Source organism: Entelurus aequoreus, linkage group LG12 (genome assembly GCF_033978785.1).
Source record: "Entelurus aequoreus isolate RoL-2023_Sb linkage group LG12, RoL_Eaeq_v1.1, whole genome shotgun sequence".
NCBI lineage: Eukaryota > Metazoa > Chordata > Actinopteri > Syngnathiformes > Syngnathidae > Entelurus > Entelurus aequoreus.
Window position 1 is genome coordinate 21,211,144 of NC_084742.1, and position 27,795 is coordinate 21,238,938.

The following is a 27,795-nucleotide window of genomic DNA, read 5'->3' on the forward strand; positions in this document are numbered from 1 at the left end:
TAAGTAAACATACAGCGTTTGTAATACAAGTGACGTAGTGCATACTGTAACAACATTCAATGGTAATCGTTTTTTTCTTATTCAGGGAGTACCTAACCCTTGGTAGCCTAATGTTTTGATTTGGGCCATGGTCATTTTTGGAATAAACTGGGCTACAAATGGCCACCGGACAGACCTTGAACACCCCTTGCTTAGATTTAAAAGAAAATATGTAATGTTTCAGGATATTGTGTTGAACAAATATATTTAAACATTAATATTGGAATATAGTGTTTAAAATGAAGGAAAACCCCCATTTCCTTTTAATGCGCTTTACTTTGAAACCAAACCGGAAAAGGCCTACCGTAATTGCGCGTAGTTCGCTGGTCTGTCCTTTCTTGTTAGTTTGTGTCGACTCTGGGCGGTTCCGTCCTGACTTGCTCAACTTGAGAGGAAGAAAGCACGCCAACCAACAAACATGACGAAACATGGCGCCGGCCTTTAGCGAGAGACACGGTATAAAACAATATGGCGAACTAAATTAAGTCAGTGAAGTTTTACAGTTGTTTTCCTCGTGTGCGCCAACACAAGTTAGCAAGGCGGGCTAAACACTGCAAGTTGCTTACATGTCAACGTTGTCCCTCACCACGGTGTAAACAGCCGGTAAGTACTCACTTTTTTCTGTTCTAAAATGTTAATAATATAAACATTTAACAACTTTGTGAGCTCGCCGCCATTTTTTAAACACGTAAGTCTACTTCGGCTTCTTTTTCAAAACACGGTAACAATGCCCACAATTGGACGTGTCATTTGTTGTCCCTCTATCAGCAATGTTGTGCATTTCCTTACAAAGTCATTTACTCCATTTTTATACCCGCTGATGCAGCAACAGTTGGAAACAATAAATAATATATTGTGAAACTCCGCCATGATACCTTTCTTTCTCTACGGCCCACCTTGACGCTTGATAATCGGATTGTGGCTATATTTGCAGGTGTTGTCAGTCCTGCAAGTAGAATTACAAGTGATTATGTGGGAGGTGAGTGTGGATATAAAGGCGTAAACATGTGTTTTTATGCTATTAGCAGTTATTGAGTTGATGATTGCATTACAATAGTGGGGGTGTCTTGCCTGTGTGCTACATTTTGCTTATTTAATTATTAAATAAGTATTTTAATAAATGTCACCTATTTGGGTTAAAAATAGAGATGTCCGATAATGGCTTTTTTGCCGATATTGTCCAACTCTTAATGACCGATTCCGATATCAACCGATACCGATACATACAGTCGTGGAAGTAACACATTATTATGCCTAATTTTGTTGTGACGCCCCACTGGATGCATTAAACAATGTAACAAGGTTTTCCAAAATAAATCAACTCAAGTTATGGAACAAAATGCCAACATGGCACTGCCATATTTATTACTGGAGTCACAAAGTGCATTATTTTTTTTAACATGCCTCAAAACAGCAGCTTGGAATTTGGGAGGTTGAGGGGGGCGGGGGTATGGGATAGCGGGGGTGTATATTGTAGCGTCCCGGAAGAGTTAGTGCTGCAAGGGGTTCTGGGTATTTGTTCAGTTGTGTTTATGTTGTGTTACGGTGCGGATGTTCTTCCAAAATGGGTTTGTCATTCTTGTTTGGTGTGGGTTCACAGTGTGGCGCATATTTGTAGCAGTGTTAAAGTTGTTTATACGGTCACCCTCAGTGTGACCTGTATGGCTGTTGACCAAGTACGCCTTGCATTCACTTGTGTGTGTGTGTGTGTGTGAAAAGCCGTACATATTATGTGTCTGGGCCGGCACGCAAAGGCAGTGCCTTTTAAGGCACGCCCCCAATATTGTTGTCTGGGTGGAAATCAGGAGATATTCGGGAGAATGGTTGCCCCGGGAGATTTTCGGGAGGGGCACTGAAATTCGGGAGGGTTGGCAAGTATGACTGGGAGACACAACTGCTCTGTACTTCTCCCTACGTCCGTGTACCACTCCGTACAGCGGCGTTTTAAAATGTAATACATTTTACTTTTTGAAACTGATACCGATCATTTCCGATATTACATTTTAAAGCATTTATCGGACATCTCTAGTTAAAAATATTTTTTGCAAACCAGTAATTATAATCCGCAAATAAAGTGCCGTTGTTGAGTGTCGGTGCTGTCTAGAGCTCGGCAGAGTAACCGTGTTATTCTCTTCCATATCAGCAGGTGGCAGCAGGTAGATAATTGCTTTGTAGATGTCGGGAACATGGTTTGTCGCGATCACAATATGCAGACCACAGCGGGAGGCAGCATGCAGGTCAAAAAGGTATCTATAGCTTAAACCAAAAATAAACAAAAGGCGAGTGTTGCTAAGAAAAGGCGTTGAAGCTTAGGGAAGGCTATGCAAAACTGAACTGGCTACAAAGTAAACAAAAACAGGATACTGGACGACAGTAAAGACTTACAGCATGCGGAGCAGACGGTGTCCACAAAGTACATCTGTACATGACAATCAAAAATGTCCATACAAAGAAGGATATCGGCTGCTGAGTTTTATTTTTTAATTTTTCTGCTGGTGGTGTGCCTCCGCATTTTTTCAATGAAAAAAAAAAGTGCCTTGGCTCAAAAAAGGTTGAAAAACACTGATTTAATACACCATCCATCCATCCATTTTCTACCGCTTGTCCCTTTCGGGGTCGCGGGGGGTGCTGGAGCCTATCTACACTCAGGCCAAATCTACAGTACAGTAGAACCTAAATCGGCCCCGCTTCTGTCTAACACAGGTGTCAAACTCAAGGCCCGGGGGCCACAGAGAATAATTTCGCTACACCTCGTGTGTGTATGTGTGACAATCATTGGTACTTTAACTTAATATCCAGCCTGCCACATGACTTGAAATAGCCTGCCGCATTATTTTATGTGATATCCCACTTCATTTTAGTGGCCCCCCACCACTCTGATGCGGCTCAGCTGCATACTTGCCGACCCCCCCGATTTTCCCAGGAGACTTATGGATCTCAGCGCCTCTCCTAGATAACTCCCAGGGCAAATATAATCCTATTTTCACTCTAATTACTAAATTAAGGGCGTACCCTAATTGCACTGCAGTAATTGTCCTCTACAGTATTTACAAACAGCGTGCCAGCCCGGCCACATGTTGTATGTAGCCTTTACTTGCACACGTAGGAGACAGCAAAGCATACTTAGTCATCAGCCACACAGCTTACACTAACGGTAGCCGTATAAAACAACTTTAACACTGTTACGTTACAAATATGCGCCACACTGTGAACCCACACCAAAAAAGAATGAAAAACACATTTCTGGAGAACATCCCACCGTAACACAATATAAACACAACACAACCAATACCCAGAATCCCATGCAGCACTAACTCTTCCGGTCTAGATTATACACCCCCGCTACCACCAAACCCCCCCCCCGTGCGTCGGTTGAGCGGAAGAGTTAGTGCTGCATGGGATTCTGGGTATTTGTTGTGTTTATGTTGTGTTACAGTGCAGATGTTCTCCAGAAATGTGTTTGTCATTCTTTTTTGGTGTGGGTTCAAAGTGTGGCGCATATTTGTAACATAACAGTGTTAAAGTTGTTTTATACGGCTACCGTCAGTGTAAGCTGTGTGACTGCTGAGCTAGTACGCCTTGCTGTCGCTTACGTGAGCAAGCTGAAGCTGCATTCTACATGTGTCCTCATGTGGTCGAGCAGGTACACTGTTTGGACAGGCTGTAGAGGGCGCCAAAAGCAGTGCCATCACGCCCTGATATTCGGGGGTCTCCCGGAAATAATGAGAGGGTTGGTAAGTATGACGCTACCAAGCGCTATTCTTTCAAAACTCGCGGGCCGCACTAACATCAAATTTCCATATTAAAGTGCTTGCCGGTGCGTGTGTCTGAGACCCCTGGTTAACATAGCACAAAGCAATTTAAGCTTTGTATACAGTGTTTTTCATTTTAAATTTAACATTTTTTTTTGTGGCTCCCATTATTTTCTTTAATTTGTGAAACTTGCCAAAATGGCTCTTAGAGTCGTAAAGGTTGCCGACCCCTGCATTAAACAAAGTAACAAGGTTTTCCAAAATAAGAGAACAACTTCAACTCAAGTTATGGAAAAAAGTGCCAACATGGCACTGCCATATTTATTATTGAAGTCACAAAGTGCAATATTTTTTTTTAACATGCCTCAAAACAGCAGCTTGGAATTTGGGACATGCTCTCCCTGAGATAATCCTGATACCCACTACAACTATGGGAAATACTATACTTTGACTTTCACAAAGTGCATTATTATTATTATTTTTTTAAACATGCCTCAAAACAACAGCTACAAAAACAATGAAGGCACACAGCTTCAGTCCAGAGTATACTACAGTAATAAAGTAAACAATAACACAGTCCTCCTTTAGTAGACTGCCTGGCATATTGTATAACAGAAAATTATAAACTTGGCTCAATCTTCCCTGATCTAGAAAAGAATAGAATATATCTTTATTGTCATTGTACATTGTACAACGAAATTGCAAACAAAACTAATTTAGTGCAAATTCATAACACATAAAAACATAAGAACATAGATAAATAAATATAAATACATAAAAATACCAAGCACACAGCTCACATGCACAGTCATTATTGTCGTCTTGTGTTCAGCGACACTATTGCTCTCGGGTAAAAAGTGTTCTTAAGTCTGTTTGTCCGGCATTTTATTGTCCTGTATCTCCTGCCCGAGGGCAGCAGTTCAAAAAGTTTATGTCCAGGGTGAGATGGGTCCCTTATGATGTTTTGGGCCTTTTTGAGGCACCTGGCACTGTACAGTTCATCTAGGGAGGGGAGAGAGCAGCCAGTGATCTTCATGGCGGTTTTTATGACCCTCTGAAGTACATTTTTCTCTGCCGCCGTGCAGCTGGCATACCATACACACATGCAGTATGTCAGCACACTCTCTATTGAGCAGCGATAGAAGGACACAAGCAGTTTTCTAACGTATCTGTATGAGTAACACAAATGTGCTGTAAGCGAGTGGTGAGTGCTAGAAGTGGCCTACAAGTCAGCCAGAGCTTCTGAAATGCTGCGTTGAGACAGGGCACCTCCGTTCACTGCAAGCTGCTTTCGGTGTTTGATTTTCATCCATCTTCCGCTTGTATTCATCGTAGGGCTGGCGATATATCGATATGCGCGATATATCGCGGGTTTGTCTCTGTGCGATATAGAAAATGACTATATCGTGATATTCGAGTATGCGTTCTCACACAGTTGCTTTTAGCTGCGGGCATTACACTACAGGCTCTCCTCGCTCTTTCCTGTGTCTCCTTCTCACCGCTTCTACACACGTCACATACTGTCACGTCATACGTCACATTCGTGTACGCCCTCGCGCAGCAAAGACGAAGCAGCATGGCTAACGTTAGCTGTGATGCTAGCAGTAATACGAGCGAAAGAAGGTGCGAATCTGTTAACAAATGAAGGAATAATTAATTCCCCCCAAAAACAGCAGGGGGTCCATCGTCTGGCGGTGGTTTGGCTTCAAGTGGGAATATGTCGAACAGACAACTGTAATTTGTCAAGTGTGGGGCGAAAGCGTTGCTATAAAAAGTAGCATTACTGCTAATATGTAGCATCATTTGAAAAGTCACCTGCTAGAGAATCAATCAATCAATCAATCAATCAATGTTTATTTATATAGCCCTAAATCACAAGTGTCTCAAAGGGCTGTACAAGCCACAACGACATCCTCGGTACAGAGCCCACATACGGGCAAGGAAAACTCACCCCAGTGGGACGTCAATGTGAATGACTATGAGAAACCTTGGAGAGGACCGCATATGTGGGTAACCCCCCCCCCCCCCTCTAGGGGAGACCGAAAGCAATGGATGTCGAGTGGGTCTGACATAATATTGTGAAAGTCTAACACATCAGCGAAAGTCCAGTCCATGGTGGGGCCAGCAGGAACCATCCCGAGTGGAGACGGGTCAGCAGCGTAGAGATGTCCCCATCTGATGGACAGGCTAGCGGTCCACCCCGGGTTGGGAGCAGAGTAGAAAAGAAAAGAAAAGAAACGGCAGATCAACTGTTCTAAAAAGGGAGTCTATTTAAAGGCTAGAGTATACAAATGAGTTTTAAGATGAGACTTAAATTTTTCTACTGAGGTAGCATCTCTAACTTTGGCCGGGAGGGCATTCCATAGTACTGGAGCCCGAATAGAAAACGCTCTATAGCCCGCAGACTTTTTTTGGGCTCTGGGAATCACTAATAAGCCGGAGTTCTTTGAACGCAGGTTTCTTGCCGGGACATATGGTACAATACAATCGTCAAGATAGGCAGGAGCTTGACCGTGTAGTATTTTATACGTAAGTAGTAAAACCTTAAAGTCGCATCTTAGGTGCACAGGAAGCCAGTGCAAGTGAGCCAGTATAGGCGTAATATGATCAAACTTTCTTGTTTTTGTCAAAAGTCTAGCAGCCGCATTTTGTACCATCTGTAATCTTTTAATGCTAGACATAGGGAGGCCCGAAAACAAAACGTTACAGTAATCGAGACGAGATGTAACGAACGCATGGATAATGATCTCAGCATCGCTTGTGGACAAAATGGAACAAATTTTAGCGATATTATGGAGATGAAAGAAGGCCGTTTTAGTAACACTCTTAATGTGTGACTCAAACGAGAGAGTTGGGTCGAAGATAATACCCAGATTCTTTACCGAGTCACCTTGTTTAATTGTTTGGTTGTCAAATGTTAAGGTGGTATTATTAAATAGATGTCGGTGCTGAGCAGGACCGATAATCAGCATTTCCGTTTTCTTGGCGTTGAGTTGCAAAAAGTTAGCGGACATCCATTGTTTAATTTCATTAAGACACGCCTCCAGCTGACTACAATCCGGCGTGTTGGTCAGCTTTAGGGGCATGTAGAGTTGGGTGTCATCAGCATAACAGTGAAAGCTAACACCGTATTTGCGTATGATGTCACCTAGCGGCAGCATGTAAATACTAAAGAGTGCAGGGCCAAGAACCGAAACCTGGGGAACTCCGCACGTTACCTTAACATAGTCCGAGGTCACATTGTTATGGGAGACACACTGCATCCTGTCAGTAAGATAAGAGTTAAACCAAGACAAGGCTAAGTCTGTCATCCCAATACGCGTTTTGATACGCTCTAATAAAATATTATGATCAACAGTATCGAAAGCGGCGCTAAGATCAAGAAGCAGCAACATAGATGACGCATCAGAATCCATCGTTAGCAATAGATCATTAGTCATTTTTGCGAGGGCTGTCTCCGTAGAGAATGAACAGTGCTTACTCCGCACGTCAACATCTCCGTTCGGTGCCACACGCCCACACCATCAAAATGCAGAGGCAAACATTTCCAAATCAACACCGTATGAAAAAAATAGTGATTTTTTAGTTGTGATTTCCTTCTCTGCATGAAAGTTTAAAATGAGCATATATTAATGCAGTATGAAGAAGAACGTTTTAATGTAGACATCATACTGGGGACGGCGTGGCGAAATTGGGAGAGTGGCTGTGCCAGCAATCTGAGTGTTACTGGTTCAATCCCCACCTTCTACCATCCTAGTCACGTCCGTTGTGTCCTTGAGCAAGACACTTCACCCTTGCTCCTGATGGGACCTGGTTAGCGCCTTGCATGGCAGCTCCCGCCATCAGTGTGTGAATGTGTGTGTGAATGGGTGAATGTGGAAATAGTGTCAAAGCGCTTTGAGTTCCTTAAGAAGGTAGAAAAGCGCTATACAAGTACAACCCATTTACCATTTACTGCTGTGATTATATGCATCAAGTGTTCATTCAAGGCTAAGGCAAAATATCGAGATATACAGAATATCGTGTATCGCGATATGGCCTTAAAATATCGCGATATTAAAAAAAGGCCATATCGCCCAGCCCTAATTCATCGTGTATCTCCTTATGATTCTTGAAGAGGTGGGAGATCTAATTGCCCGTATTAAAGGAAGACGTCTTGGTTCCTCCTCGCATAACCAACTTTTTGCAGTCATTGCAAATTGCCAGTTTTTTATCCGTCAGAAACACTTTAAAATAATCCCAAACCATAGACATGGTGTCGTTAGTCAGTCACCGAGCGAGCTTGCTTGTTAGCCACGGCTGCAGCACCGGCAACAATTCACTCTTGTTGTTGTTATGGTCCGCTCGCGGCGGTTTGATGAGGTCATCAAGCGTCGCCAATAAACCTCTCATGCTGCAGTCGTCAACTCATGTGTTGTGTGTGGTAGAGTGTAGAGGGGAGGGGCTGCTGACTGGAAGACGCAACTGCTCTGTACTTCTACATACGTCCGTGTTTTACCGGATATGGCATACCATACACACATGCAGTATGTGTGTATGGTATGTCGTACAGCGGCGTTTTAAAAAGTCATTAATTTTACTTTTTGAAACCGATACCGATAATTTCCGATATTACAATTTTAAAGCATTTATCGGCCGATATCGGACATCTCTAGTACCATTACTTTAGAGTAGTATGACTCAAGTAAAAGTAAAGCGTAGTCGTCTAAATAATCACTTGACTAAGAGTAAGTAAGTATTCTTTGAAAAAGCTACTCAAGTATTGAGTAACTTTTAAGTAACCTGATTTATTTAGTAGTTTTTTTAATGGTTCTTGGACTACAACCGTAATTAGTGTGTGTGTGTGTGTGTGTGTATAAAACATAAACATTATCTGTGTTTTCTGTAGTTGGTAGTAGAATTCCTGTAGGCCGAAATGTGAACTGTTCTACTGACACAAATGACAGCACATGTTATAAATTAAATTTTTCATAGTTTGTAAGTAAACATTGAACAGTTGTGCTGCCCTGTCTGACATAATTTTACTTTTTACAGTCAGTAAGTTTCCATGCATTCGTCCAATAATTCAGTTTCTTCTATTTTTACAATTACATGTAAAGGTTCTAGTTTCAATGTTCTATCTCTAATGTGACTGCTGGCCATGTGTGCTTTTATACACCAGAGGGCAATTGTGGTCATTTCTGCTTGTTTAGCTATGTGGGAAAGTAAATACAGTAGAAGAAGAGAATGCTACATGCTCATAAGGTAGCGCTAGTAACTGTTAAGCCTCGGATCTAATAGATAACTTTCCACTGTTATTTGGTGTTGTTGGTAATGTTTTAATGTGTTTAAATGACACATAAGTTGTGGTTATTATGATAATCAGAGACATACTAAAATATTGCTATTTTGGTGAATTGTTTGGCTATCTAATGTGAATACAAACTGTGCGGTGAATTATTTTAAATTTCTGGTTTACATGTCAGTAACATATAAATTGTTGTATTTGGACATTTAATTCCTACATAACTAAGTAAAGTATGAATAACGATGTTGAGGATGATTTGAATGAATAAGATCAATGTGGTTTTGAAGTCTTGTGATCTATTATTTATTGTTGTTGTCTACTAACACATTATTTTTACGCTGCATTAATTCAATGGTGTACATAAAAGTTTGTTACGTCTGTTAGGAGGTTTCTGTCCACTCGTCGGGTTGTGCTGGCGTCATGTAATTTAAAGTGTCTTTGAGAACATTCAGACTCTATTTAAACAAGTATTTTTTTTTTGCTCATATACTTAAAACATATTGACCTATTTATTTCAGCTTATATATATGTACTTTGTGGTTGTTGGGATAAACAGTATAGGTCCCTCCCATTAGCGGCTCGTTCTTCTTTGCCATGAAGCATGCCAGGCTCCGTTTGATTGGTGAAATGAGTCAAACGTTACTAGTGCTTATGCTGGATTGGTGAAACAGAGTCATGTGACAGTGCCCGCTGACGAGCCAACTTAATACGTCTTTGCAAGTGGTAATCAATAGATTATAACTATGCTATAAATAACATTACCAACTACCAACCTGAACAAAACTCAATCTAAGGGAGTAAAAGCAGCATTTCTTCTTCACAAAAATACTTAAATGGTAAATGGTAAATGGGTCGTACTTGTATAGCGCTTTTCTACCTTTTTTAAGGAACTCAAAGCGCTTTGACACTATTTTCCACATTCACCCATTCACACACACACATTAAGTAAAAGTGAAGTTTGTTGAATTAAAACTGCTTGACTAGTACAATTTATCCCAAAAGTTACTTAAGTAAATAAGCGTAACAGAGTAAATGTTGTGCATTACTACCCACCTCTGTTTGCTAGCTAAAATGTTAACATGAAAACAATAAACATTAACGTCTTTCCCCATTAAGAAATGTCATATCTGAATATAAACTTGCAGAAACACATTACTGCCTAAACAACTTAGATATTCACATTGAACATAAAGGTTGTGCTGTTTTAGCACAAAGTGATCAATATATACTCGACAGTGTCGAGTTAAAACAGACAGAGGTGTCTTCAACAGGAAGTGAACTCACGTGATGTCACAAACCAGAAGTGAAGCGAAGTCAATCAATCAATCAATCAATGTTTACTTATATAGCCCTAAATCACAAGTGTCTCAAAGGGCTGCACAAGCCACAACGACATCCTTGATCTTCACTTCGATCGATGGATCAAAGTGATCATCCAATTTGCATTTATTAAGAAAACATTGAAAACCTTTTACAAATTAAAACAAAATAAAATAAACATATTTAAACACACAAATAAAAATGATATGGCTCTTTTATGGGGCGGCGTGGCGAAGTTGGTAGAGTGGCCGTGCCAGCAATCGGAGGGTTGCTGGTTACTGGGGTTCGATCCCCACCTTCTACCATCCTAGTCATGTCCGTTGTGTCCTTGGGCAAGACACTTCACCCTTGCTCCTGATGGCTGCTGGTTAGCGCCTTGCATGGCAGCTCCCGCCATCAGTGTGTGAATGTGTGTGTGAATGGGTGAATGTGGAAATACTGTCAAAGCGCTTTGAGTACCTTGAAGGTAGAAAAGCGCTATACAAGTATAACCCATTTATCATTTATTTATCATTTAAAGCCTGAACAATATTTCATGTTTCCTCTGCCAAGAAAGTATATTGTGTGGCACATAAAATCACATTAATAAAAATATGCTGAGCAATATTCCTATTATAAAATCACACTTACAGTGAATTGTGCGCCAAAGAGTCACAATCATCCAAAAATGGGCAAAAATTTAATTCGATTAGAAAAAAGCCTTGATTTGTATTTCGTTGCTTCAATGATTCAAGTAAAATGCGTGAACATTGTTTCCGCAAGACTGCTCCAATAGAGCGCACATGACAGTGGTGCACCTATTGGTGATGCAGACCGTGCTGCTGGTGTGTCTGTCCTTAAAGATAGAACTGTGGATTAAATTTTCGTGTCATGGGAAAAAATATCTGAATTTATATTTAATATTCTCTTTGTAAATGTACCATTGCTGCCTAAAAGCCCAAGAAATGATAACACAATATCTAATAATTGTCACCTCTGTAAAACATGTTGCAAGTAGTGTACAGATGTTTTCACAGAAAATAATGCACGAGGCATGTACGCCTTATCTTGTCTAAATCATTCCAATGTAAATCTAAAGTAAAGACGACCTGTTAAACAACAGAGCTACAAACCAACGTTATGAACAAAAAAATCGCAAAGGTACTTTTAGCCGTCAGCTTTTTGTTCTTGTCAAGTGAGTTTTACTAATACTTGCACTGTTCAGAGCGACTAAACACTAGCTTACAAGATGCGCCAAGTTTGTCATGGAAGTCTTATGGTTTTATGTTAACTGGTCAGTGGTCTCAGACTGTCTGGTTGTTTTCAACCTATACCCATGTAAGTGCTTGTGGTTTAAACTGTATTCCTCAAATAGTTTTTTTTCGCTGACACTTTTTGTGTTGTGTAGACATCTAGCATGGGTTTATTGACTTCATAAACAAACCAATACAATCAAACACTCAACCAAGGTGGCGGCTTGTTTACCCAGTGTCACTTCCTCTTGTGCATGAGGTGTGTCGCGACCTGGAATGGCAGCAGAAATGGGGCAGAGCGTGCAGCTCCCGTAACTCCGGTAGGGTTGCATTAGCAATCATGTGCAAGCAAAAGCATAACTTTGTGGTCATGGTTTATCATCTCCAAAAAACCTCAATTGTCAAGTGACCAAGAAGGAATAGAAGCAGGGAAAAAGATGAACAATGCTGTGCCTGCCAAGGATTTTGTATATGGACCACAGAGTCAGCTAACTTATGAACCACTTTTCACATATCAGTGCACTCAGCTGGTTCAATATAGTATTTCTTTATACTAACATATTTGAGGGCATTACAGTAGAAGCAGTTAGCTGGGCAATATGGGGAAAAAAATCCAATCACAATAGTTTTTTTTATATCAGTTGATATCGATATGTATCACAATTTTCAATGAAATCACCTTTTTTGTCATGTTTAATGTCACATGGCTAATAGAGATAAAACGACACCAGAAGGTTATTTTCTAATGTTCATTTACTGTTAGGATTTGAACATGACAGATCTGCTGAAAAACAGCTGTTTTAGATAACCGGCTCCATGAACATTTTTTAGAATTAGTTTTACAGTTAGAAATTTAATAAATACATTTTAGTACAGTTACATGATGCCATCTTAAGAAGTTTTCTGATGACTCTGCGATAGTGGGGTGTATTGAGGATGGTGATGATGAGGAATACAGGGCACTGGTGGAGGACTTTGTCACATGGTGTGGAAAGAACCACCTCCAGCTCAATGTGACGAAGACCAAGGAGCTGGTTGTGGACCTGGGAAGGAGGAGGAGTACTCCGGCGACCCCTGTTTCCATCAGGGGGGTCGATGTGGACATGGTTGAGGATTATAAATACCTCGGAGTACACATCGACAACAAGTTGAATGGGTCAAAACACGCTGAGGCACTCTACAAGAAGGAACAGAGCCGCCTCTACTTCTTCAGGAGGCTAGGATCCTTCAGCGTCTGTACAAAGATGATGATGATGTTCTACGAGTTGGTTGTGACGGGCGCCTTCTTGTACGCCGTGGCCTGCTGGGGCAGCGGACTGAGAGCGAGGGACGCAAACAGGCTGGACAAGCTGGTAAAGAAGGCCAGTAACGTGGTGGGAGTGGAGCTATACTCTCTGGCGGTGGTGTCAGAGAGGAGAAGTCTAGCAAAGCTCCTAGCCATTATGGACAACACCTCCCACCCACTACACTCGGACCTGGCGGAGGGAATGAGCAAGTTCAGTGGAAGGCTCAGACTCCCAAAATGCAACACGGAACGACACAGCCACAAGACTGTAAATGCATATGTTCCTTCTTGCCTGCACTTAAATGTAGAATATATGTATACTATATTTATATTATTCACATGTGAATAATGCTGTATAGTATTTGTCTATTGTGAGCGAACTGTGGTGCTGAATTTCCCCCAGGGATCAATAAAGTACTTTCTATTCTATTCTATTCTATTCTATGCATGCAATATTGTAATTAAGTGTCAGTTTTATGACAATAATTGAATGAAAATAGTTGTAATATGATGAAAAAAATAGTTTTTTTCTGAGGAAAAAGTCATCATTTTCTGAGGCTGAAAATTTAAATATTTTGAAAAAAGTCTTAATTTTCTGACAAGGTTGCAGTATGAGAGGAGAAAATATGATTTATGAAAAAAAAGTCCGAAATTTCCAAGACAGGTAAAATATTACATGAAAAAAGTCATAATTTTGCAAAACAAAAAAAAATCTTTACTTTTTGACAGTTGTAATATTAGAAAAAAAAAGTCACAATTGTCCTATTTTTGTTTTTTCCCCTGTGCTGCTTAAAATGCCCGGATGCTTAAAATGTATGTTGTACTATTTTCTTTTAAATTAAATACAGTAAAACCACAGTGGAAGATCTGGAGTTAAATCTGCATCTTTTCATGTAAATTCATGTTCTTACTTTTAACCCTTGGACTTGAGCATCTGTGTCTTAGCTGGGATCGGCCCAGGGCAAGGCTAAAGCTAGTTAGCAAAGGCAATGTGTTTACTTTCTCTTCTGCACAGTGGAAGGAATGCCTTGCACGGCTTGGAGGTCTTGTCTTGTGACATTTCTGCCTATTCTGTTTACATCAACCCTCCATGTGGCCATCAGCTGTATCGAAAGTCCTGTTTGAAGCTCGCTCAGCTATGAAGGAACTGTAGAATGATTTGCAAAACTTCTTTTTATTTAACTTGTTGACTCTTATAGTTTATTTTGTGTCTTAACACGGTATAAAAGCAGATGACATGGCATGCTCAAGCAAACAGTTGCTGCTGCCACGATAACACCACTGGCTTAGCTCCAATCGGCCGTGAACAACCAACACCTGTGCTGCCTTCAACTTTATGGCAAACACGTGTGGCCGTCGTCGTTTAGCTTGAGGTCAAAGTGACTCGCTTCAATTTGACTTTGACTTTCGCAAAAACCACACCGATCATTAACAGTCGAGAAAAGAAAGTAAAAGAAATAAAGATTTCGCCACCTCATTGGCACCCTGTCGTCCAGCCCATAGCTCCATGACAATTACAGGCAGCAAGGCTGACCCACTATGTTGTGTGGTCCAACTATGAGTACGACTCATTGTAACTTTTTAGCCTCTTTGGGTCAAAATACAGCAGAATGCAGTGTTTTACAACAATCTTTTTTTTTTACATGATTTACAAGAAAAACTTCAATAATGGGGGGCAAGGCATGGCCACTTAGTGATGTGCTCCATGTGATGTGTGGCCTGTTAGGATCAGTGGATGACAGTGGTGAATGTCACGCTCAGCTGTTGTGAGGGGTTTACACATGTACACACTGGCTGCTTTTGTCTTAAAGCAATTACATCATAGCTAGTGTGTTTGTGTGTGTTAGGGACACATTCAATTACTTATTGTTTATCTCTGTCTGGGTGGACCCGGACATGTTGCCAAATTTAGCTAAATATACCAAACCATGGTTTAAATATGGCAGCCAACAGCAAAGTTTCCCTCTGGGCCACAAAGCAAGTTAAGACCAGCTTCTTCCTGGCAGTAATTTTCGGTGACGTCTGGAACGTCTGAGGCTGCGCTTACAGGAATGGTTGTCGGTTATGTCTGCACGTTCAAACCTAAATCACTCAGTGGTGATTCCACTCAAAAAATGTAAAATATATTAAAGGTTCAATAATATTATACTCTTTTTAAATACGTTTAAATCGCCGAGTTCCCACAATAGTGCAAAAGTATATTGTCCAAAATCTTGTTTTGATTTTCGAATTTTGACAGTTTAAAAGGGCTTTTAGTAAGCCCTACTGGAAACTATGGATTGTTGTGGTTACTTAAAAGTCATATTATTTTTATTTGAGTGTTTAAATGTTTATCTTCTTCTGTTTAAATTTGTATAAGTTTTAGTGTTTTCTTTCATGATAAAGAAAAAAACAGATTTTGGGCGCGTTACATCTGGTTTATGTGTGCACACAAATTCACTTACTCATATTCCACGACTCCTACAGGGACAAGCGGTAGAAGATGGATGCTGGATGTATATTCATTCCAGTATAGCGCGATCAGCCTGTAAGTTTAATGTGCACAATTGAATCTCTTAGTTGTTCAGAGAGTAATTATACAAGTTTAGATTGGGTTAATGTCTCTTGTATTCATGTTAGCATTTAAGCTAGCTAGAGCGAGCTGGTTTGCTTCTCCAGTAAAGGACCAGTGTCACCTGTCCGTGAGTTTATCAAACTGTTTTCAATCATGGTTTTGCAATCATTTTAATTTAAAACCGTAACCGTGGGGAGTTTTTACAGCGTTTTGTCATTATACCGTTTATCGTTACATCCCTACTGGAAACATATGTTTTGTGTGTCTGTAGCTTAAAGGCCTACTGAAACCCACTACTACTGACCACGCAGTCTGATAGTTTATATATCAATGATGAAATCTTAACATTGCAACACATGCCAATACGGCCGGGTTAACTTATAAAGTGCAATTTTAAATTTCCCGCCACACTTCCGGTTGAAAAAGCCTTCGGAGGATGACGTATGCGCGTGACGTAGCCCGGGGAACAGAGGTATGCCTTCCTCATTGAATACAATACAAAAAAGCTCTGTTTTCATTTCATAATTCCACAGTATTCTGGACATCTGTGTTGGTGAATCTTTTGCAATTTGTTTAATGAACAATGGAGGCTGCAAAGAAGAACGTTGTAGGTGGGTCGGTGTATAGCGGCTGGCTGTAGCAACACAACAAGGATTACTCACTTGGATAGCAGACGCGCTAGCCGATACTAACCGGCCACCGCACGGATGATCGGGTGAAGTCCTTCGTCGCGCCGTCGATCGCTGTAACGCAGGTGAGCACGGGTGTTGATGAGCTGGGCAGATGATGGCTGGCTGGCGTAGGTGGAGCGCTAATGTTTTTATCATAACTCTGTGAGGTCCGGTTGCTAAGTTGCTAAGTCAGCCTTAGCGTCGTTAGCAACAGCATTGTTAAGCTTTGCCAGGCTGAGATCGATTAACCGTGTAGTTACATGTACATGGTTTAATAGTATTGTTGATCTTCTGTCTATCCTTCCAGTCAGGGATTTATTTATTTTGTTTCTATCTGCATTTGAAACAGATGCTATCACGTTAGCTCATGCTAATTAGCATGAGCTTCGTCGATGTATTGTCGTGGAGATAAAAGGCACTGAATGTCCATTTCGCGTTCTCGACTCTCATTTTCAAGAGGATATAGTATCCGAGGTGGTTTAAAATACAAATCCGTGATCCACAATAGAAAAAGGAAAGAGTGTGGAATCCAATGAGCCAGCTTGTACCTAAGTTATGGTCAGAGCGAAAAAAAAATATGTATTTCACTGCATTCTAGTCCGTCACTCTAACGTTCCTCGTCCACGAATCTTTCATCCTCGCTCAAATTAATAGGGTAATGGTCCGAATAGCTCTAGCTGCGTTGAAAACAATAGGAAAATATGAGGGAGTGAACAACTGACAACGTCACGCTACTTCCGGTAGGGGCAAGGTTTTTTTTTAATCAGAGACCAAAAGTTGCAAACTTTATCGACGTTATTCTATACTAAATCCTTTCAGCAAAAATATGGCGAAATCGCAAAATGATCAAGTATGACACATAGAATGGATCTGCTATCCCCGTTTAAATAAAAATTTATTTCAGTAGGCCTTTAATTGCTTATGGCCCTAAGAATTGCTATTGTGCACTTCATTCACTTTTGACTCTAGGGCTGCAACTATCTTCTATTTCGATAGTTGACTTATCATGGACTATCTTTAGGGTCGTTCACATATTGCCTGTTTGTCCCAACTCGGGCTGCACAATTTTGAGAAAAAACGTAATTGCGATTTTTCTCTCATAAATTGCAATTCAATTTGAGATTTTTATATTTTATACAAAAAAAATGCATAAAACTTGGAAAATAAGGAATGTTACTTTTAGACTATCAATCAACGTATTATTGTCTCAGGGTGCCACAAACTAGTAGATTATGCAATCATTTACCGTAAATTTCGGAATATAAACCGCTACTTTTTTCCTACACTTGGAACCCTGCGGTTTATCAGACTATGCGGCTAATTGATGGATTTTTCTTCGCTGCCGACCATGATAAAAACATATTTGATAAAAAAAACCCAAGCAAAAACACTGAGGGTGTTTCATTGTTTGTGCTATTGCGTCACCTTTTGGACGAGTTTGCTCACTGCAGGTGAAGCAGTGTTCTTCAATTTACCGGCAGTGATTTTTTTTTCAACCAGTGCCGTTCAGTCTTCTAGTCGTCCATAGCATAACTATTCGTATGGAATCTTTGTTCATTACTCCAAGTAGCGTTTGTAAATTTGACAATATAACTTAAACCGTTTATACTTAGTAAACCGACCATGTGTGATGTCTGTAGGAGTGTTTTCATGCATATTTGTACATGCTATCATAATGTAATGATGCTAGCGGCATTAGCATTAGCTGATATGTTAACACGCTGTGTTAGTATTATTAACCTACAACAGCATTCTTTTTGTATTGTTTCATGTTAACGCGCTGTGTTAGTATTATTAACCTACAACGGCATTCTTTTTGTATTGTTTCAGTTTCACAAATTCCTCAGTAATTTCACCAAGACGTCACTGTGGAGTTATTGAATCTGTTTAGCTGACTGGAGAGCTAGCTTCCGCAGCTAGTGGGCTCATGAGGATTACTTCTGTTTTGTTTTTGTTCTGTTTGTTTTATCTGAATAAGACACCCCCCACGACCCACCCATGGTGGTGAAATGCAGGGTATCCGCGGGGTCTTAAAAAGTCTAAAAAAGTCTTAAATACAATAATTTTAAATTAAGGCCTTAAATGTCTAAAATTCTCCTAAAATCTCATAAAAGGTTTTAAATACGATTTTGAAGGGTCTTAAAAATTTATTGACGTTACTTTTATTTAAAACATGCATAAACTTCAGCCTCGCTTTGAAATGTTTCGATTTTTGAGGATGCTAAAACTTAACTACAAAACTGATATGAAGTAGGCTACCTGTTCTGACCCGTCAGAATTTATCGAGCACCACACGTTCAAAAGTTGAACGATTTGTGTCTCCTGAATCAATCAATCAATCAATCAATGTTTATTTATATAGCCCTAAATCACAAAAGTCTCAAAGGGCTGCACAAGCCACAACGACATCCTCGGCACAGAGCCCACACAAGGGACGTCGATGTGAAAGACTATGAGAAACCTTGGGGAGGATCGCATATGTGGGTAACCCCCCCTCTAAGTACAGTCCCTAGTGGATCCAACATAACAGTGAGAGTCCAGTCCATAGTGGGGCCAGCAGAAGACCATCCCGAGCGGAGACGGGTCAGTAGCACAGAGACGTCCCCAACCGATGCACAGGCGAGCGGTCCACCCCGGGTCTCAACTCTGGACAGCCAGCACCTCATCCATGGTCACCGGAACCGGAATAACCCAGCGAGGGGCAGAGGAGAAAAGAAAACGGCAGATCAACTGGTCTAACAAAGGGGGGTCTATTTAAAGGCTAAATCAAACTCAGCTTCTTCTACGCGACAGTTGAGTCCGTTCTCCTCTATGGCAGCGAATGCTGGACCCTGAAGCCAACCCTGGGGAGGTCTCTGGATGGTTGCTACACCAGGATGCTGCGTGTAGTGCATAACATCAACAAGAGTGCGCACGTAATCAACAGAGTCCTATACAGGGGAATACCAAGGGTGAGCGAGAAGATTGCTGTAAGGAGAATGAGACTAGCAGGGCACTGCCAAAGGCATCAGGAGCTGCCAGCCAGCAAATTGGTACTGTGGGAACCAACACATGGGCATCGGTCAAGAGGACGTCCCACACTAACATACGTGGACATACTCAAGAAGGATGCAGGAGCTCAGAGTACCAAGGAACTGGCCAAATGTATGGAGAATCGGGATGACTGGAAGCAACGATGGAAGGCTCGTCTGAGGACGACCTAGAGAGAGAGAGAGATACAAATGAGTTTTAAGATGGGACTTAAATGCTTCTACTGAGGTAGCATCTCTAACTGTTACCAGGAGGGCATTCCATAGTACTGGAGCCCGAACAGAAAACGCTCTGTAGCCCGCAGACTTTTTTTGGGCTCTGGGAATCACTAATAAGCCGGAGTTCTTTGAATGCAGGTTTCTTGCCGGGACATATGGTACAATACAGTCAGCAAGATAGGATGGAGCTAGACCGTGTAGTATTTTATACGTAAGTAGTAAAACTTTAAAGTCACATCTTAAGTGCACAGGAAGCCAGTGCAGGTGAGCCAGTATAGGCGTAATATGATCAAACTTTCTTGTTCTTGTCAAAAGTCTAGCAGCCGCATTTTGTACCAACTGTAATCTTTTAATGCTAGACATAGGGAGACCCGAAAATAATACGTTACAGTAATCGAGACGAGACGTAATGATCAATTTAATGCATGGTTGAATCCGGTGGATGGAAACGTATAAAGTGTTTAGTACCCAGATGTGCAGCCATCGAGGAGGGAAGCGTTTGTAAACATGAATGGAATGATAACGTAAAAGTAAAAAATCAGGGATAAGTCTGTGTCAAATGATGCTAAAACGCCACACAGACTTGCACAACTTTACAAAGATAAACGTAATCCCCCCAAAGGAGTGTGAGTTAAGTGGCGCTAATTGCCGAAGAAGATCAATATGAGATGTTTAGTAGTGAAATCATACTATTACATACACACACACGCTAATTTCTCTGTGGTATTAGTGTACTCTGTAGTAAAACTATAAAAAAAAAAACATAATTCTCTTATATTATTTCTATTATTTGTTCCAGTAATTTCAGGTCAGCTTCTCATGCCTAATCTTTTCTCCAAGTTTATACAGCAACCGACATTAAAAGCGGTTCCCTGTTTAGTGTTTACACTCATCTTATTGTGGGGTGAGGAAAGCAGTGGAGATTTGCGAATGTCATCTTGTCATGCCTAAATAAAAACTAATCCTTGTGTATTAGCAATATGTTTTCAAAAAAGTCACAAAAAACAGGTAAAAATGTATCCATACACACCAGATACAAAATGAGCTTAGCACATTTGAATGTTATTCAAATCCAAATTCTGTTTGAGGCTTGCAAGCCATAATCGCCTTCCTTCTTTTTACACAATCAATCTGTCTGCACACACTGTTTTTCACAACTTTGTGCAGATACAGTAGTACTGTAGATATTTTTATCGGTTTGCTCAATTCTGACAGCCGAAAAAAACATTGCCAAAGTTAACCATTTAGCTTTAGTGGAGATGCTAACTGTCCCTTTCACAGACAATATATTGTTGTGCTTTCCTCTACTATTGCTGATGTTGATGTTGCATGAAAACACTTGATATGAAGCAGACTGCACCTTTTGACACAAAACACTTCTATGGCAAATCAGAAAATTGGCTGTTACGATGTTTGCTAATATTTTTTTCTATTAGTTTACACTAGAAAAGCTCCTGGTGTATTTAGTTAGTTTAAATCATTTTGTTTTCCAATGTAAAAGAGCAGTTAATGAATTCATATACTTAAAGTTCATTCTGGACCTCTGATTTTACTTGGTGGTTGTGTTTTTGTCTGTTTGGATGTGAAATGGTCTTAAATTATTTTCAAGATGGTCTTAAAAAAAGTCTTAAAGTCTTAAATTGGACATGTTGAAACCTGCAGAGACCCTGGAAATGTTTGCACTGTCAAACAGAGCTGGCATTTTACAGAGGCACTACATCAATGATGCAGCACATTACCAGAAAGCATCCTTCATAATAAGAGCAGCAAACCAGCTTCAACCTGGTAAAAGTCTATTTAGTGGCGCTAAATAATAATAATAAAAATTGTTTTCATTGATTTTGTAATCATATTTAATAACACAATTATTCATGAATTTTACAACATGAGTATTTATTGTACCACCAAAATTAAACATTAAATATAGTTTAAAAAAACCCACACATAAATTAGTAACGGATAAACCACAAGAGGTAAAATAATAATCGTAATAACAATACATTTAAATAACAAAAGTAATTTAAAAACATAAAAATCAATTTGAACGTTTTTATTGTTTTTAATTCCGTTTTTTACCTTTTACATTTATTTTACCACCATAGAGTGTGGGCTTTTGTGTAAACAAAATGTATTAAAGTGTTTGTTAATTAAATCCAAAAATCTTCAAGTGTATTGATGCATTATATCTTTGGACAATTTTGACCAGTATTTTACGTCAAAGCATAATAATTGTGTGAATGTATAAATGAGTGCCTTAAGTACATTATGCCTGTGTGAGGTACTTTTTTGAAACCTTTATTTTGTCAGTGCAGTCAGACTAGTTGTGGTGCTATTCAAATACATGAGGGGCATGTAAGGACATGTAGCATCTACAGTTTGTATCTTAAATGGGAACTGCACTTTTTTAGAATGTTGCCTATCGGTTCACAATCATTATGAAAGACGGATGTTTTATTTTATTTTTTTGCATTCTAACTCGCAAATACACGTGAATAAAAGCGGAGCCAATGGGAGATCCTCTATTCTGCCCATAAAATCCCCCCACACCCCAAAAAAATGCCAACAATACTTCATTTACATTTTGTGACTTGAATATTAGCGATATTGTTATAATACGCGCTAACTCAGGCAAACTATTTATAGTGGCGCTGTGATCACAAGCTTGTGTGTTTATTCCGACAGGATCGCTTACTTGCTCCTTGGAAGTTGCTCCATTGCAAGCGAACTTTTGATTGCATTTATTTAATATTTAGAATGCATTAAAAAAGAAAAATATGTGTACTTGTCTTATGTAAGGATTGTGAATGATAGACAAAATTCCCCAAAAAGTGCAGTTCCCCTTTAATCTTAACTAGTTGTATGTCCAAATATCAAACACCATTCCTCCATATAATACCTATTCAAATGTGTATGTGTTCAGTTGTTAAGTACATTGTCACTTATACTTTATCAGAGTATACCTTTTTTAGTTTGATTCTGTTACCTGGTTCATGTTTATCTGGCTACACAATTTTTTTTTTTACTTGCTTTTTTAAAATGTATTTATTACTTGATTCATCAAACAAATTAATCAATTGATTACTAAAATAATCGATAACTGCAGTCCTAAACCCAACGATAGCGGAAAGCCTTTTTCAACATGTTTTGAACAACACCAACGCAGATTGCCGCGGTAGTAACACGGATCTGCCAGAAAGATGACAAAGTTCTCCACCATCTACTCCACATCAACCGCAGTGCCTCCGTGTAGCTCCTTGATGAGCCCGTCATGCTCCGCCACCTCTGTGTAATTACCGCGTTGAGTCGTGAAGGTAAATGTCACTGACTGATAATAGCAGTTTTAACATGGTATTATCACGGATCTTGCGGCACAAATACAGAGGCTACCGTTAATTAAACAGTGAAAGGTGTTTTGAACACTGCCCATTTCAGGCCGCGACAAAAAATGTAACATTCTTACTTTCTTTGTCGAGTCCCCGCGGTTGACAGGGTTCACGGCGAATGAGTGCCGGATGACCAAGTTTTGTGTTCAGTGTTAATACGGTCTTTTCCGCCATTGACTGCCATCCATCCAAACCAACAACGTGTGAACGCCCCTTTAACAGTTAGTTGACCAATCGGAAAATGTAGAGTGACCGTATTTAGTGGCTCTAAGCCTGGGGTCCCCAAACTTTTTGACCTATTTTGTTTGATTTTATTATATTTTCACTTATTTACTTATTTGTTTATTTAGTTGTTAATAATAATAATAATAATGAATTGCATTTGTTACGCACTTTACATTTGTTAAAATCTCAAAGTGCTACAAAGTATTAAAAATAAAAATAGAAAGTAAGAATATATAATAAAAAATTAAAATATAAATGAATCATGACACACACTAGATAAAACAGAAACATAGATAAAGTAGAAATAAGAGCCTGAAAGCACTGGATAAAAAAACAGATAAGCAAGTTGTTGTTGTTTTGCGCCTCCTTTCCCCCACAATTTCCCCCTTTTGAATGAATTTTTTCTATCCCCACCTACTTCGGTCCAGCTCCATTAAACATTAAATATATCCAAACATTTTATAAAGTCAAATAAAAGTAAGGCAACGTGAGAGGTATCCCCTACTGAAGTAAATCTGTACAGCAGATATGGGTATCTCCATCAACAATATGATTTGCTTGAGTGGCTGACAAGACAAGAGTTTACAAAAAAAGGCTTTTTGTTTCTATCTTTTTAACTTGGGACCTCCCGCGGGCCAGATTGTGGACGCGGGTGGGCCGGATACGATCCGCGGGCCATAGTTTGGGCACCACTGCTCTTAAATTCAGCTTGAGATATTTTTAGGCTTGTGCTAACTAACAATTAAAACAATAAGGATGACTAGTTCATTCAGAAAAATATATATTTATACCGTAACTGTGCTGCCCATTAGGCTGCTAGTAAAATAATAATTACTTTGATAAACTTTTGGCAGTCAAAATACCAGCAATAACAACACATAACACCGAAGCTATCCAGTCTCATCAAAAACAAAATAGCATTTTGTGATGACTATGAGATTGATAATACACTATATAGAAAAAGTTGAGCTGGTGGGCTTCTGCTAAAATGTGAGTTAAAGCTATTTTTTACACAACTCTGTCTTCTTGTTGTTAGTTAGCTAGCTAGCTAATGAGCTATCCCACTGAGTAGAGTCAGAGACCGCATCCTCCAGATGTCTGACATACCTATGTTTTAAAGGGGTCATATTATGATTCTAATCTACATTTAACACACTGCCTTGTGGTCCACATAACCTGTAAAAGCGGTGTTTTTGCAACTGTGCAGTGGACTGTGACACCCTCAGGTGCTCCTGTAAAAAGGAGTCGCTGATATGTTGGATCCACTATGGACTGGACTTTCACAATATTATGTCAGACCCACTCGACATCCATTGCTTTCGGTCTCCCCTAGAGACAGAGATGAGATGTGTTAAATGTTCAACTGATTAAGGAAGTTTTGTTTTTTTGTTTGATGAACAAAAACATATTTTATGAATTCATTATGGACTTTTAATTATTTCTACTCAAAACTAATCCCGCAAACCTCTAATTAGATCTCTTAAAAGGTACTATTGGTAACAAAAATTAAATAAAATAAAAATACATTTATATTAGGGGTGTGGGAAAAAATCGATTCGAATTCGAATTGCGATTCTCACGTTGTACGATTCAGAATCGATTCTCATTAAAAAAAAGTATTTGTTATTTTTTAAATTAATCAATCCAACAAAACAATACACATTAATACCATAACAATGCAATCCTATTCCAAAACCAAACCCGACCCAGCAATACTCAAAACTGCAATAAACAGAGCAATTGAGAGGAGACACAAACACGACACAGAACAAACCAAAAGTAGTGAAACAAAAATGAATATTATCAACAACAGTATCAATATTAGTTACAATTTCAACATAGCAGTGATTTAAAATCACTCATTGACATTATCATTAGACATTTATAAAAAAATAAAAAAATGGTGTCACAGTGGCTTACACTTGCATCGCATCTCATAAGCTTGACAACACACTGTGTCCAATATTTTCACAAAGATAAAATAAGTCATATTTTTGGTTCATTTAATAGTTAAAACACATTTACATTATTGCAATCAGTTGATAAAACATTGTCCCTTACAATTATAGAAGCTTTTTACAAAAATCTACTACTCTGCTTGCATGTTAGCAGACTGGGGTAGATCTTGTTGAAATCCTATGTATTGAATGAATAGAGAATCGTTTTGAATCGGGGAAAAAAACGTTTTTGAATCGAGAATCGTGTTGAATTGAAAAAAAAAATCGATTTTGAATCGAATCTTGGACACCCAAAGATTCACAGCCCTAATATATATATATATATATATATATATATATATATATATATATATATATATATATATATATATATATATATATATATATATATATATATCACTGTTTTTACAAGGGCCTTTTGGGCACTGTAACATTTGATTGGCTATCCAGTCGTTTTCCTGAAAATTTGACCTTGGCTACATGGAAAGGTGTGTCTAGACACCTAAAAAAACACATAATAAAAACAATTATCGGTGAGAAATTTGTTCACAGAATCGGGGATGTCAACAATGTAGCAGAGGCGGACGGAGAGCACAAATGAAGCGAAAAAAAACCTTGCCCCTGCGGTTTGGTAATCACACTAAATCCTCGATGTCAGTTCGATATCGATTGATCGTGCAGCCCTACTTTTCACGTGACTTTACAACAGGCACCTCCTTTTCAAAGCACACACTTGCTTTGATCTCATGAAACATCACCTAACGGCATAACCAGATTTTTCAAATGTGTATGTGTTCAGTTGTTAAGTACATTGTCACTTATACTTTATCAGAGTATATCTTTTTTAGTTTGATTCTGTTACCTGGTTCATATTTATCTGGCTACACAATTTTTTTTTTTACTTGCTTTTTTTAAATTTATGATGTAACATTTTTTGTTATATCACCCAGCCCTAACATGTATCCTCCGCTGTTGCCACGTGTAATACAAAGTAGAGTATAGTTCTAACTTAATCTGTCAGTAGTCTCGCTATGGAAGTGCTAAAATCCACAAGATAGATGGCGGGTAGAAGACGCTGTCGAAGTGGAGCCACGTAAATGGGAGCCGACCATCAGCTCCCTCATCAAGAAGGCCCAGCAGAGGATGTACTTCCTGTGGCAGCTGAGGAAACTTAAGGTGCCAACCGAGATGCTGGTGCAGTTTTACTCAGCCATCATCGAGTCCATCCTCACCTCCTCCATCACCGTGTGGTTCCCCGGCGCCACAGTCCAGGATAAGCATCAACTGCAGCTCATTGTACGTGCTGCTGAGAAGGTGATTGGCTGCAAGCTCCCATCCCTCCAGGACCTGTTCTCCTCCAGGACCAGGAGGCGTGTGGGTCGGATCACAGCTGACTCTTCTCACCCTGGACACAAACTATTCTCCCCTCTCCCCTCAGGCAGGAGACTACGGTCCATCCAGACCCACAACTCCCGCCACCTGAACAGTTTTTTCCCCTCGGCCATCAGGCACATGAACAATAACAAGATCTTATAGCTCAGTTACAGCTCTTTTTATTACCAAATCTGTGTTATATGTGTTTTATGTTGCATGATTGCACCAAGAAAAATTCCTAGTTTGTGAAGCCGTTCTCAAACAATGGCAATAAAAACTATTCTGATTCTGAAATAAGACCGTCCACAAAGTGCCGTCTCCTGAAAAGATGGTCTGAAAGCATCTTAAAAACAATCATAATCTATGCACCATTAAATGTTATGTAGACCACAAGTTTTAAACGTAGAAAAAAAATCATACTGTGACCCATTTATGATGCATATTTGAAAGACGGTTTATTTTAAGATAATAATAATAATAATACCTGGGATTTATATAGCGCTTTTCTAAGTACCCAAAGTCGCTTTACATGTTAAAAACCCATCATTCATTCACACCTGGTGGTGGTAAGCTACTTTCATAGCCACAGCTGCCCTGGGGTAGACTGACGGAAAAGATAGTAGGAAAGCCAAGTTTGAGGCTTATAAATTAGCTCATCTAGTAGTCCATAGGCACCTCTTACTGTTTATAAAGTATTTTCTGAATAATAATCATGCTTCCCACACTTATGTCTCATTTTGTCATGCAATATTGTGCAGTTTAATTAAACCGGAGACACAGCTAAAATCTATTCATTTTTATGTCGGGGTAAACTACAGTACATCTGAACAAAAGCAAGTTAGTAGCCAATAGTTCTTGTCCACTATCTGTGACTGCTAACCTCAGAAGTAAAATACAAATTAAGGCAATTTTTTGAAAGCCTCCTTCAAGAGTGTATCCTATGTAAGTAGCAGAATTGAACAAGAAACAGAGTACAACTACAAAACATAGTAATATTTTTTTATATTCACCATAAAAACTCACTTGAAACACCCATTGTAGTTGTGTTTTTCGAGCCTACTACACAGTTAATGGTTCAGGCTGACCCACCAGACAAAGAACGTGACACTCGATCATCCGGCCACAAGAGTAACAGGTTTTTACTTGGGAAGGGAGCGGCAGAGCACAGGGGGGGTTCGAGTTACAACACTAGACTTCATATGGAGGAAATCAACTGTCATGTCTTTACTGTTGAGCTGCAGCCCCTTTGCCTTTAAAGCTCCTAAGTCCTGTGCTGTGTTATTTTTGATAAGTTTCTCAGTCATTACAGCGTACAGAGTGTAATATGCTATTTTGTAAATTTACTCAGCTCTCAATTTATTATTTTTATTAAACACTTTTGTTGTCTCTTTTTAAAAGATTGTTTTATTTTGCTTTATCTGCTCCAGCTCACAGGTCAAGGCCGCCTTTCATTATTGGGGCTTGGTC

The 27,795-nt window shown here is 39.5% G+C and overlaps 1 protein-coding gene across 3 annotated transcripts in view; it reads left to right on the forward strand.

Annotated features, from left to right (window-relative positions):
• The first annotated feature begins 346 nt into the window (after positions 1-346).
• The window catches only part of dennd4c (DENN/MADD domain containing 4C), an 81,109-nt gene continuing 53,660 nt past the window's right edge, over positions 347-27,795 (forward strand). For all 3 annotated transcript variants that reach the window (XM_062065203.1, XM_062065202.1, XM_062065204.1), the window contains exon 1: positions 347-642. The gene's annotated coding sequence lies outside the window, so the exon portion shown is untranslated. The remainder of the gene's footprint in view (positions 643-27,795) is intronic.